This window comes from Falco rusticolus, chromosome 15 (assembly GCF_015220075.1).
Source record: "Falco rusticolus isolate bFalRus1 chromosome 15, bFalRus1.pri, whole genome shotgun sequence".
In the NCBI taxonomy this organism is placed as follows: Eukaryota; Metazoa; Chordata; class Aves; order Falconiformes; family Falconidae; genus Falco; species Falco rusticolus.
Genome location: NC_051201.1, coordinates 17,552,852 through 17,567,223, shown reverse-complemented (window position 1 = coordinate 17,567,223; position 14,372 = coordinate 17,552,852).

The window sequence follows — 14,372 nt, the reverse complement described above, 5'->3', positions numbered from 1 at the left end:
AAATAAATAAATAAATAAAATGAAACGTTGAGGAATTTCTTTAGTTGGTGTATCTCTGGACGTACCGGTTCTACTTAGGAATACTGCGGCAGCATCTGAAGTATTAGTGGAAAATACAATACTGTAAAATACTGAAAAAGTCTCTAAAGATACATAGCAGGTGATCTAAAGATAGTCTTCCATCAGGTTTTATTAGGCTCACAGTTGAGCTTAAAATTGGCAGTAATAGAAAAATTTCTAATTGTTTTAGCTAAGTAGTAGTCATTCAGTGATTTTTTTTTTTTTTCCCCTAATGAAAACTATTCCCACCCCATTTTTCCAGAGGATGTGGACATGGTTTGTGTAGCTTCTCTCTTTTTTTTTTTTTTTTTTTCCCTTTTACCTGCCTGCGACTGATGTAAGCTCACATTCAAATTTGTCATCTTGTCCCAAAGATATTTTAACATTCATACTTTTCATATTTACACAGAAAAATGTTACTTCCAGAGATCTACACTTCCAAACTATAAGCACACATAGCCTTGCATAGTCAACCTTTTGCAGAGCTGCTGCAAAGAACAGATTTTTAAATAATCTTATCACAAAGCCCATGCAGTTATGCAGATGACATACTTATCAGGAATGGAAAACCTAGACTCACAAGGTTTTTACAAGTTCAATAATGTTCATCCTGCCATCAAATTTGCTCTGAAATGCTTCTATACCTACAGTGCTCTCCTAAGCACTCTGTAAAATCTTTAAAAATAAAATAAAAATAAATCTAATAGACTACAAGCTGCAGTACATAGAACCAATCTCTGTAAAAACAGCAGTCAGTCCAAACACATCAAACATTTTTTAATACACAACCAAGTCATCAGACATCACTGCATGTGCCGCAAGCAGAGTGCTTATATCTAGCTTATTAAGACTTTTATTCAACAAAGCTATTCTCCTAGGAAAACAAAATATATTTTTGAAAGGCCAGCTAAATTCCTATAAGAAATTGCTTCAATCTGGGAAGAAGTCCTGCTGATTATACGCATCTCATTGCAACATACAGTTTAGGAACCCACATGGAAAAATCATTAAACAATTAGTGATTTCTATCTTTATAAAATTTATAGTAACAAGACTTCACCTTGAAAGAAACTTCCCATAGTACCCTCATCTAGCCTTTAACCAGTCATACTCTTGTTCAGGTCATAATGAGAAATAAAACCCTGCAGTCTAAAACTTAACAACTGCATCGTTCTAAAACCAGAGCTGAGCAAAATCGTAAAGATGGCGGACACATTCCACTATGCCCACAGCAAGTAGGCTTGCCAGCATGAAACCATGAAAAACCCTGGAACGTTACATATTTTTTCCATTCTATAACCCCTCCGAATGATATTAAACAGTCACTACACACCAGAATGATCTAACACAGCTAATCAGATGTAGATAAAAGTGCAGAATATCCACTGGAAAATTCCTTACAGCCTTTCTTCCTTGCAAATCCTTTCTTCTCTATGGCCTCTAACGCTCTGGGAACTTGAAAGACTGTCCTTTTCTGTCCTCAGTGGCAGCGCTGGACAGAGGTGATGTTGCCATACATCATCCCGAGCCCTCTCACCTGACAGGAGGGTGCCATGCTGAAAAGTACGTTTAGACTGTAGAAAGACAGTGCCCAAAACTGAAGGCTTTGCACTCAGGGGTAACTGAAGGTGGATCCCTTGGGCCAACCCATTCGGCACTGCACAACCAGCGTGGAAAACCAAGACAGCTTCTGTAGTGTTGATTCAGCAGCTAAAAGGCGCTAACGGAGCAAAGTGTGGGCTACAGGAATGGGGCCTTGTGTTAGGTTCCACTGAGGAGTATGTCATATTTCGGTTTCCTCTGGAGAACAAGTGTAAGAAAGTCATTCGACCTCGATGGCAAACTTGCTTGGCATTTGCCCTCCAGCAACCTATAGCAGAGGCCCCATCATCTTGTAGGTGAGGAACAGTACGGGGCCCACAGCCGGATCTCACAGAAGTATGTTGATCTTCTGAGAACTGCCCCAGCTTTGAATAAGCGTGGGAAGGTTGTTTAATGTTATCTTCGTTGATTTGTGGGGTTGCGGGGAAGGGTTTTCTCTTTCTAGTTTCAGCACAATGTAACGTGGACCATATTTCTTTGGTCTGCTATGAAAGAGAAGTGCGGGTTGGGTGGAGGCAGAGTGTAGGTTTATCTATATGTAGGCAGCATAGGGAAGGTTTTAAGCGTTTTCTTCTCATGTGTACTAGGTGAAGGGGGTTTATTCAGCTAGCACTGCTGCACAAGAATATCATCATCTCAAGCACGTACAGCATGGCTTTTTTTTATGGTCAGTGCTAGAGTCAGCACAGTGGCCTGGAAACTGTTTTCTTGAAATTCTGTATTATGACATTTGCCACATCTACTGCAGTACTTCCTTAACATAAGATAGATCTTAAAAGTCAGTTTCTGTTTTGATTTGTTATTGAAAACTCTCATACGCAAAATGTGAATGTCATTTGGATATGAAGTTCATATAGCTGTGACTTTCTAAGATTTAGATTATTATTGTCTTTTAGACGACCCTTGTGTATTGCTTATGAATTCAGCATCCCATTTAGGCTTTTTGTGATCCTTCAGGAAAGGACATTAACCACTGGAAAAAAAAAACCCTAAATGTTTTATATTATATGCCACTGTTACTGTGAAAGTGCTTGAGCAAGTAAGAAAGGAGTATCTCAATACTCACAGTTTTCTGCATTATTTTAAGACCTGTAAATATATGTAACAAAAATAGATATACTTGGTTAAATTACAAGCTATTAGGTGGGGCAACTTTATCTTTCCTGTCCTGTAATTGCCATGATTCAGCTGTGAGGACTTCATAGCTTAGCAAAAAAATGCATCTTTCCAATTGGCTCCATCCACATAGTTTTGCACAGCTCCAGTAGCTAATTTGGTTTATATCTGAAGTTTTGTCTATCATATATTGCTGAAACAAGACCAAGACTCCTAAGACATATCAGACTACATCTCTGTGTACATGTAGGCTGTATGTCTGTATACAACTTTAAGCATAAAAAAAGTCGCTGTCTCCTAGTGGCTTATCATGTATTCATTATATGAAGTAGAATTTGACGCAAAGAAAGGTAGTTGCAGGACAAAGAGAAAATTCATGGTTAAGAAAATATTTTCTACATTAGTTTATTAGAAGAAAGTGATGGAGTTTAGAAGCCATGGTTTACAATTTTCCTGCGATATTTTTTCTCTCCTCTTAAAATGTCAAATATAAGTCTATTTTATGATGTTTTCTTAAGTAGCTTCAAAATATCAATTTGCCAGAACTTATTGACTTTGAAATGTGTCTAGCATGGTAAATTATTGTATAGAGTACCATAAATGTTATGCAAATTCTCAGTTGTAGTTAAAAAAGCCAATATTAAATGATCTGATTGTTTTAAATTTGATTAAATGACAGATCAGTGTCAATAAATGAAGAGTATTTATCAGATAGTTGGGGGCAAGGAAACTTAAAGGAAATACAGAGGCGTTGTAGTACTAGTGTTTTTAGCGTGGTTAAACACAGTGATTGTAGGTGCTCACTGAAAAAATAAATCACTAGTGGCGTGCCTGAGCCAGAGACCTCTGAGCACATATCACTCATGACAGTGGCCTGTGGAGTGGTGAAAGGAGGCCTGAGGAGACTTTGTGTGGGTTTCCATGTATTTTGTGCAGGTTTTCCATGCCCCTGCATGCTCCCCCCACCCTCGCTGGCATGGGCTTGGCACAGGGTGCAGGACAGGGCACAGGGAGCAGCGCCATAGCTGCTCGCTGGGTGCGCTTGACCCATCTTCAGGCTCTCCAAGGTCTTGGAAAAGCTATCGTGGAGGATTGTGGCCAAACTCAAGTGTGAGGTAAGGCTGGAACAAAGGGAGGTCTGTCAAAATTTTAGGTGGGTCGTGAATGCTCTGTAGCGCCCCCAATGTTGAAACAGCAGTTGTGGAAACCTTTAGGACAGTTTTGCTCCAGCACCCTTGCAGGATTCTTTATTTTGGAACTATGTGTTGGCTGTCTGTGTTTAGAGATAGATTTTTTCTAAATTGGGAAAATGATAGTACACCTTTTGTTTCATGGCAGAGAGAGTTGTGTAGGTGATAATTAAAAACAGAGATTGTAATGGTGAGTCTTTACCTGAAGCGATAAGCTAACACACGCTGGAGGAAAGAACTGGAATGCACGAGGGAAGTTACAATCTGAGTCTTCCAGAGCCCAAGAACCTTTCAGGCTGGGACTAGTTCAGATGCTGAGCAGTTATACAAATACTATGGAAAACTGTAGAGTCATAGAAGATAAATTAAATGTGCTTAATTCTTCTTAAAGTGCAGAAGTCCATACCAAAGTTTATCGATACTTATCTATAGTTCAGAAGTTTCAATCGCTTTATGTGCCTTTTAGTCTTTTTGTTGACAGTAGGGAGATGGTGAGCAATATAACATATTTTGATAATATGTTTCTTTAACATGATTTAAAAAAAAAAGAAAAGGAAGTAAACAGTCACACAGCATGTTCTGTAGTGCTACTGTAGTCTCCGTTCAACCGTTTCTGCCACCGGTACATGAGCTTTGTCCGTCGTTGCTGTGGTAGTACCATAGTGACCTTTCCTTGGCCCATCTGGTATGCTTTTCAAATGAATGTTGCTGCTAACAATGCCCCGGTTCAAGCTGATGCTGGAGTGCAATTTAGTCATTGTTCACCAATGATTAATCAAGAAGAGATTTCATAATGAAGTCAGCATTAAAATGTATGGGCATGTGGCAAATCAGATTGAATGGCAATATCTCAGAATATATAGCATCATATTGTTAGGTTTCTTTTGTGGTTTTCACTCTCCTGGGGACCTGACTATAGACTGTGATATGCTGAGCGCCCTGTTTATTTTACATTTTAAATGATTAGTGGAAGATTAAACTTTCATGCTAACTGCAAAATACAATGAAAATGCTAAATTCTGGGCTCCCTATCTAAATATTATTAGCTTTTACATGATGTATTTGGTTCTTTTGTTCTTGCTGACTCACAGTCCATAACCTTTCTTTTGTTAACGCATTTTAATTCCCTGTTCAGTATCCGTAGACAAAAAGGCATTGTGATATAGTGGTGGAAGTAAGGAGAAGTAGCAGCCCATTAACAGAAAAGAACTATTTTTAGATGCTTTAATTAAACATAAACACAATTAAGAACAGTCACTAGCCGATAAGGAGATGAATGATATTAGAAATGGCTGTAATTTCTGAATCATAGAAGGGAAGTTTATAGCTAAGACTGGTTTATATCAGGTAGGAGTGTGCCTATACACGTGCCCTGTAGCTTGTAACTGATGCTGTCCTGCATTAAGGACCCAGGTCAAGCCCACATAGTATGAATTGCCAGATAAATCCATAAATTCCAGAATGGAGTAAACAAACCATACTTGTGGATATGTGGATTTTATATACGTCCTTGCCTTCTTCCATTCCAAATGTTTAAAGGCTCTCTTGGGCTGGTCTCATGAAAAATTTTGTAACGGAACTACTGCTCAAGCAAATGGTGATGCAGTTTCCAAAGTAATAGGGTCCCTGATAAACAATAGCAGCTGGCATTTCTAGGAGACTACTCATTTTTAATCTCTAAAAAGCATATGAGTTGTGGTCATATATATCTAATAATTCGGGCAAAGGATTCATACAGATACTGGGGAAGAGGAAAGTGAAAAGAAGCTCTGAAAGAAATGAGAAAAGGACACGATGCTATGTCGTGTAAAGAAGGGAAATACAGGACTGAATGGTAGTTAAATGTTCCATATACTTTGGGGAATATTTGTGGGGGTCATAATGCTTTATAGTTTAACAAAAAGTCCTGAGATCTTGCCTGTCTGTTGTCTTGAAGATGCAATCTATTTAGTCATCATCAGAGGTCAGTTAAGGATAAAACCAGAAATCAAGTAGGATATTTAGTCTTGAGTTTGAGACAATAATTAGAATTCTGAATTGAACAAAATAATAATAAAAAAGTTGAAAAAAAAATATTTCACCACAAGAGCTATTGTTGTCATAGCCATCTGACTGCCACTGGAAAATTATCCTGCAACTGAGCGTGTCAAGGAAAAAGTACAAGAAGTTTGCATTTGACAGAATACTTCTCTTCACAGCAAAACATCCCTATCTCTGTAGTTTCTAGCAAGTAAAGTAAACACTGGTGATTGCAAATGCAAACCTGTTATGAGTAGATTGATCTGCATTTGGAAAAGAAAACAGCCACAGCCAAAAGGAAATTCAAGTTACTTCTTTCCCTTCTGTTGTAGACAAGATTGTTGTTAATAGAGCGATGGGGGGCACCTGATTCTTGGGCATCTGGTTCTTTTTTTAGTTGTCTAGTTGATGCATACTCACCTTTAAAAATCCCCAAGAAGACATTAGCAATATTCTTTCCTGCTATAATTTCAAGAAGTGGAGCTATTGGAAAGTGTGGATCTCCCTTTAAAACAGCACCTATTTTCACATCTTTTTGCTCAAGGAAGGCCAGGAGATTTAACCATATCAGGGAATGTCCGAGACACAATATATACTAAGTTTTTGGGTCTCCATTAGGTTTTTTTCGTATTTTAGCCATCTACTGACTTTCACTAACTTACCATGGTAAGACATCTGAAAAACATTTTAATCATTTAAAAAAAAAAATTCTCTGTGTATAGATCCCAAGTCCAATGCAATCTGAGTTGAAGTTAACAGTATATCTTATTATATATCTTATATCTTATTCCATTTTTCATTATATCCATCATGAAAGACTTGGTTTTTGGGTATGAGATCCCCATCTTCTTTAATATGCAGAAAAACCCAGCATGTTTTATTCAATGAGTCAGATCAGTGAGTGTATTCAGACTATAAATTTCTACATTATGTACAGATAAAAAACATACAATGCCAAGAAACTGGCAAAGAAATTTCCAGTTGATTTTTTTTTGTTTGGGTTTATAAAAATAACTGGTGCATCAATTACTCCCTATTGCCATGGATACAAGTGATACTTTATTATGTAACTGTACAGCTGTGCTCAGATCTAATATGAAAAACAGACATTTTCGTTTTTCTATTTCATAGTTACTGAACTGAGATAATAACATCTTTTACCTATGAATGTATTCAATTTCTTTACCATTCTTTGGAGTATTATTGATTAGAATTTCATTAAAGCATTTATAATAAAATCTATAGTAAATGCTTCTGTTCTACTACGAGGATGCTATGGATGAAGGTCATTCTGTTATGTACTACACATGCAACAAAGGAATATACCAGAAGAACACTATTAGGGTTAAAAAGTTAACCATTCAAAAATTACGGATTATCCAAATTCAGGCTATATTTTTCATGTATGTATGTTATGATGCAGTCTTCAATCACATAAATATGTTTCCTATACATTATTTATTTTGAACTGTTGTAACAAACAATAATTCTGTCCAAAAAAAGTTATAATTCTGAGAAAATATAATTCTGAATGCCTCTTCTGTAGAAATTGTCACTGTAGAGTGGAAACCTTTGCGCACATGATGGAATGTTTCCTCACAACAGCCCTGGATAGTAATATTACAGTTTTACGGGGATCTAAAACTCTGAGATCACTGTTGCAAGATTGATGCTTTTGTGGACTGCAAAATTAGAGCCCTCCATGGCCTGATTTTTTTCCTGGTACTTGACCTTGTATGGTATCTGTTCACAGCATTGCTCTTGCAGACCTGGCTCGGAGCATGAGTTCCTGCTGGGAACTGAGCCTCTGATGCTGAGGAGCACCCAGCAATGTCCTTTGGGAAACGTGGTTTAGAAGAACCTTGCTGTTTAGGTAGCAACATACAGGCCTGTTTGGCAGAAGCAGAACAGCATAGTTTTTACTGAGTTACCTCCTGGTCCCTTCAGCTCTTGCATCCCCACTACCATCCCTTCTTAGTCTCCATGGTTAGCAAAAGCCCCTGTGTTTCTAATGTGTGACTTAAAACTTCCATACCTGATCTATACCTCTCACCTATGTGACAGATTTCAGCTATGGTAGAGTATGTACCAGCTGTTATCTCTTGCCTATGTTAGCTATAGAGTTCTGCTGGTACTGACAGAATTAGACTACTTAAGTATATGATACAATGTTCAGATATTTTTGCATTACTCTTAGAAAAGTAGAAATAGGTAGAAATACTTTAAATTCTTTGTTACAGATAGAAAAGTGCTTTTGCATTTGTGTAGAACACTCAATAATAGTGCAAAATAATACCACCAGTGAGAATGCAGATTTCCTCACGTGCACAAGAGAGAAAGTTTAGGCTTACGGTTGATGTGGCGGAGGGGAGAAAAAGTTTGGGGAGTAAGGTCAAAATGGCAACCAGACTTACGGAGCTGTGCCTGACTGTAGTTTGGGGAAAATACTGATACCAAAAGGCCTTCATGTACTTATTACCAACATCATTAGTCTCAGGTTGGACATGTCTGTCTTATTACAGAATTAGCACAGAAGGTGGAAGGGGAAAAGATGGTTTTGTCATTATATAGAAGGGTAATTTTCTAATGGTAGAAAAGGCAAAAACCTCAGTTTTAATAGTCGCATGCTTCTCACATGCCACAGAGTAAATGCTCCAACATTTTGCAATGAATTTAAACATTCAGGCATTTTCTCTGTTTTAGGAGAATCAGAGAAACATAATATCAGCACTAGTTAAGGTGAGGCACTGGATTTCCTTATTTTAGATTGCATAGGAACAGATCACAGAAAACCATGGAACTATGCAAATATATGCAGCCATTAGTACCTGTAGATAAATGTATTGTTAAATTGATTATCTCAGTATGGCTATATGCTAGCTCTACAAATACAGAGGCATGTAATAAATTGTGTTTGGTTTTTTGTTTGAATGGTTTATTGCCTTATGTAGGCACCTCCTCCTTTTCTCGAGTGACGCTGCCACAAATGGCAGAATGAAAGAAATGGAAACTTGTGGAGACCTGGTTTAATAACTCTGCTTATGCTTCCTCCCAAGCACTAGTGATTCTGTGGAAAAAGTGATATCTGTATACACATCCACATGTATATAATCACACATGCATATATGTACATATACATATTTAATTGCTGCAGTGGCCCCACTGGGACAATTTAGGGCAGTAAAGGTGCTGCTCTAAGTTGCGCTGAAGTGTAAATCAGTGCAGACCAGAAAAGGAGAAATAGAACAGTGGCATAAAACGTTTTTTAACTCTTCCTTTTAAGCATCAGTACAAAAAATGGGGACCTTTCTATCTGAAGAGGTTTTTTTTCCTGTGGAATTCTACTATTGGCTAGAGCCAAGCTGGGCTGTACAAGGCCTTATACAAACTACATTTTAGAGTAGACTTTACCCAGAGGACATTACAGCCAAACATCTATACTAAAGGAAGAATGGACCTTTACAGGATGCTATTATTTTTTTCCAGTTATGACAAGCCATGTGGCCGGTTAGGATCTTCCTGGATGTCAATTTATGTCTTCAAAATTCCTAAGAAATAGTTACAAATACACATTAACATAAAGCCATAGGGTCTGAGTTGCAACAGAGGTCAGTTAGAGACTTTGGGTTTAGTTACTAAACCTTGAACTGCCAGGCCTTGTAGGGAGAAGGTACCTGGAGTGAGGATTCTGCCTGGGGTTGTGCTGATGGCTGTTGCTACAGTCCCATTACTGTTCATGGTGAGTCAGGAGACCACTTCCTTTGCACCACCGATAGTGAGGGGTTGTACCGCATTAGGAAAATGCTCGTTTCCTTTTTTGCTCGTATAGATCTCTCTTGCCTATTGCGTACCTGATTCAGGACCTGGTTTTCAAGTGCCCAGCTCCCTAAACTGTAACTTAACTAAAAGTAAACTTTAATGCTGCTGGTTTAGGTTTCAGTTTCCTCTCTGTGAAGTTGACTAATGACAGCTGTCGACCGATCACTCAAACGCACTTGAAGGGACAAAAGCTGTGAATAATTGTTCTTCAGATGTCCTACTATTAGAAAGGACCACAAATGAAAAGAAGGATCTAAGTTGAAGCCATGTTTTAAGACCCAGGTCCTGGATCTGGAAGTTGTTTTAAGCATATAACAGCTTGCTGCAATTAGAAACCAGCTTTATCACTTCAGTTATCCTTGGGCATAATCTTTCCTATTTAGATTATACATCAACACCAGTAGTTCCTGTTGTACTTGTAAGTAATGTACATCAAGTCTATTCCACTGTTCCATTCTTCCATCTCAATGCCTGTTTGACACCCTATTTAAAATGCATCTCATTTTACACAGAATAATTATTCATATATTAATTGCGCACTCATCTTGCCTTCAGTGCTCTTTGTTTTCTGATTATGTTGAATACAAGTCTGTATGTTACTGACTTCCAGTTCTGTTACATACTAAACAGAGCCATTATGAATCCTGTTTATAATGGTGCCATTAAAAATGATGTGCTGTCAAGGATGCCTTATAATGATGGTAGAGAGTGTGTGTTTTCAAAGATATTTAATGACTATATGGTTTTAAAACTGCAATGGAATACTTTTAATGGATTCCAGTATAATAAATCAATCATATCTTGCTTGACTTCGCTACATTATACCCATGCTAACTGTTCTTTATGAAGAACTGCACAGTTAGCTCTGGAACATTTTTTCCCCCTCCCAGCTTTTTGGGCATTGTTGAGGTTTAGTTTTTACATTAAGTATTTATCTGAAAGATCATTTCCTGGATGATGTGTTGTTGGTTTTTTTGTTTTTTTTTTTCACCAGATTTGTTATGTGGTTAAATAGGTACAATACGAAACACTTAAAATGTGCAGTTTTAATTCTAAGTGATAAACAACATTAGAAAACCTGTGAGCTCTCTTAAAGGAAGAACTTAACATATTCCTAATAGGTGAAACACTGCCAGTAGTTATTAGTCCTTCAGTTCACTCCCAATGCAACAGAAGTGCTGCAATTGCCCGGAACACCGTACAAGATCAAGGGGAAACTCTACCTTTGCTGCCACCAGTACAGAAGCAGTGATAAACTGGGGAGGGAGAAATCTAGGTGGGTCCATGATTCTGGAATGTAAAGGCACTGAAGACAGGATATCCAAGACTGCTGTCCTGTCCCAAAGGTACTTCTGGAGGCTTTCTGACCTAACTGATTACTTTGGACATTTGCAAAATGAGGCAGAGTATGACGAAAGTTTTTTTCTGTCCCCTACTTCTAACCACTGATAGCAGAAGGAGAATGTTGCCATCCAGACGTAGGATGTATGATACAATATCACAGTTTTTATTATTGATGTGACTAGTGGTATTCTTACTTTCCAAGCCTCACATTGGAATTATTTTTTTAATGCTGTCAATAATGCTTGTTATTTGACAGTTTATCTACAAACTTTCAATGGTGCTGGGATCCTGCTTCAATTTGGTATAACATCGTAGGTCCTATGGGTTTAGTTGTTTCTTTTCCTATTTTATTAGTAGTCTCATGACACAGTACCCATTCATTTGGGTTTTATTAGGTGCAGAGGACTTGGGAGTCTAATGAGAGTTATGGTGAGATGCATTATCTGTCTGCTGGCTTTACTACTCCCTGAAAAAAAAAATGGTGGTTTTTTTGTTTGGTTGGTTTTTTTGGGTTTTTTTTTTGCAAGTGTGTTGCAGGATAATCACTTATTTTATTTATAGGGATTTATAGGAACGGTTTTACTGAAGTATCTCAGCAGCTGACAAATACAAATGAATTTGCATAGGTTGGGAACAGTATCACTGCCTTTCATTAGTGGTAAACTAAAGTATATTAAGTGAAAGCAAGTTGTGAATACAGTAGGCCTGAGACTAGGATGCTGATTTCTAATCATGTTTCTGTCTCATTATATAATTTTCAATGTCAATGAAAATATAGCATAAAATTTATCACTTTTGGTAAGCTTTTGCAAAAAAATAGGTGAATGAGAGGACACCTAGCCTGTGTCTTTAGGCACAAGATCTGATTCTTAGATATTTAGGTATGGTATGGTATAAATGACCTATCAATAAAACTCACTGCTGCTATGTCTGCTGTAGCCAGGCCGCTATTTTCATTGTCACTAGGGCAATTTTGGGGGAAAGGACATGAAGTAATTAAATGTCCCATATCTATTCCACCAACACTAGCATGGGCAGAATTATTTGAGAAATGAATTGGAGAATGATACAGGCTTGTTATCAACAACTGCTTCGTGATACATTAATAGAAAACCTTTCTCAAATATTTAATCTGTTGGAAGTAGTATACGTTTATGATATTCCAGAGCTCAACTGTAACACAAAATTCTGTACCGTCAGGGTATTTCTTTGTTACTGAATGACAGCAACAGTATTGTTCTTTTCCCAGATATGTTCAGACTGCCAGCATAATGTTGTTATATGTTGTTCAGACAAGGCTAGTTTCTTCCTCAAGGCAAAAAGCATACAGAGCCCTAAGCCAGTAGTAAGGAAAAAAAAAGAACCCTAAACCAAGTCTGAATACTCAGTACTTTAAAATGAACGATACAAATTGTTACTCCCAGCATCTACTGTTGTCTAAATTACTTCTATATTTCATTCAAAAAACATTTAACCAGACTTTTTTCTCAAAAGTTCTCTTCATCTGCTCCAGCAGAATCAGTGACTTAAATATTAGAGTATGGTTATGTCTCTGATGGAAAGAAGAAAGCTTTTAGAGGCACAAGCCTATAACTCTGGAAATTTTCTTGTAGCTTTTTTTTTTTTTTTTTTTTCCTAAAGGAAAACATGTTTTTGGAGCTACCCAAAAGTTAAGCATTTTTATTTTCTGTACTTTTAGCTCTATAAATTTTCAAGGTGTATCAGATTAGGCTGCGATTTATCTCAGGGAGCGTAAATGAAATAATTCTTCAGTATTTTTAGTAGGATGGTCCACTGAAGAGAGAGAATTTGTTAAAATTTGTTGGCAAGAGCAAGATTTGGCCATATAGCCACATAGGCAAGACCAAAATAAAGCAAAGTGTACATATTCCCGATTGAATTAAATAAAAGCAAATTAATGCTTCTTTAATTCACATTTCTAAGTTTATTTTCACTTTTATCTAAGGATACCAAATCTCCATCTGAATTGAAGAATGACTTTTAGATCATAAACATTTCTTCCTGCTTTATAGTAATTTATCATACTGAAAACCAATTTAAATCTTAAGAGAGTTTGAGGAAAATAAAGAATACTTTATTATTCTAGATCACCATTTTAAGATTAATGTAATTCTGTTGGGAATTTATTAGGAAGTTGAAGAAAGGAGATGCATCTCTATTATTATGGCCCTTCTCTCTGTCTGTTACTTCTGAGGCATGCTGTGTTCCCCTATCCTCTCCTGAATATACTTTTGCCCTTTTTCCTGGAGGTTACCATATCATCGCTTCTCCCAGAACAATTAATCATGTAATTGTTCTCAAACTCTCATTTGGAGTGAAGTAAGTTTATCAGAGATGTAGTTGTCTAATTCATTTTTGACTGAACCAGTGTTAGGGATGAATATGTGAATTAATATTCTGGACCAGCTAAGAGGGTAGGAACCTTTTAAATTGGAACAGTATGTGTGAACAGCTGCAGGTATTTATCACTTGATTGTCATCTATTTTTTTCCATTTACAGGATGAGACATAGGTTGTTGACTGGAGGATAATCTACACTATTTCATTGCAGAAGTTGTGCTATGATTATACATGTCTCACAAATGCACTGTAGTTAATGACAGTCATGCACTCTGACCCATATGGGTTTTTCTTCCTTTGTCTAAGCCCCCCCCCCCCCATCTAATTACAAAACCACATTAAATATGATGCAAAATAATAGATTAGAATCCAAATTAACATTAGGCTATTAGCCTAAAGCTACTAATGCAGTGGCTGAACTTTGCAAAAGGATTTTAATAGAGCTTTGACTGCCTCTATCATGGATCTTTTACATTAAATTTACATTAAACACATTATTAGGTAAAGCAATAATCCTGTGACATGATTCTGATTAATAATGTGAAGTATTGCACAGTGAACTTTGAGGGAAAGTTCATTTTTTTGTTTTGGTTATCATTTAAGGAGATAAATCAGGTTCATACATTTGTTGCTTTTTCCATTCAGCTACAACTCTGACCCTGACTTGGGATGCACAGATTGTTTTGGTTGGTGTATTTAAAAAAATTAAAATCATTATAGAATCTTCTTATGTTTAAAATGATGTCTCATTAAGAATTTTACATTTGTCAGTTCTTGCAACAATATTATATTCAGGATATTGCCTTGTATCATTTCTTGTTGGTGCATCTTCAACAACAGCAGGAGCCACCCATACATAAG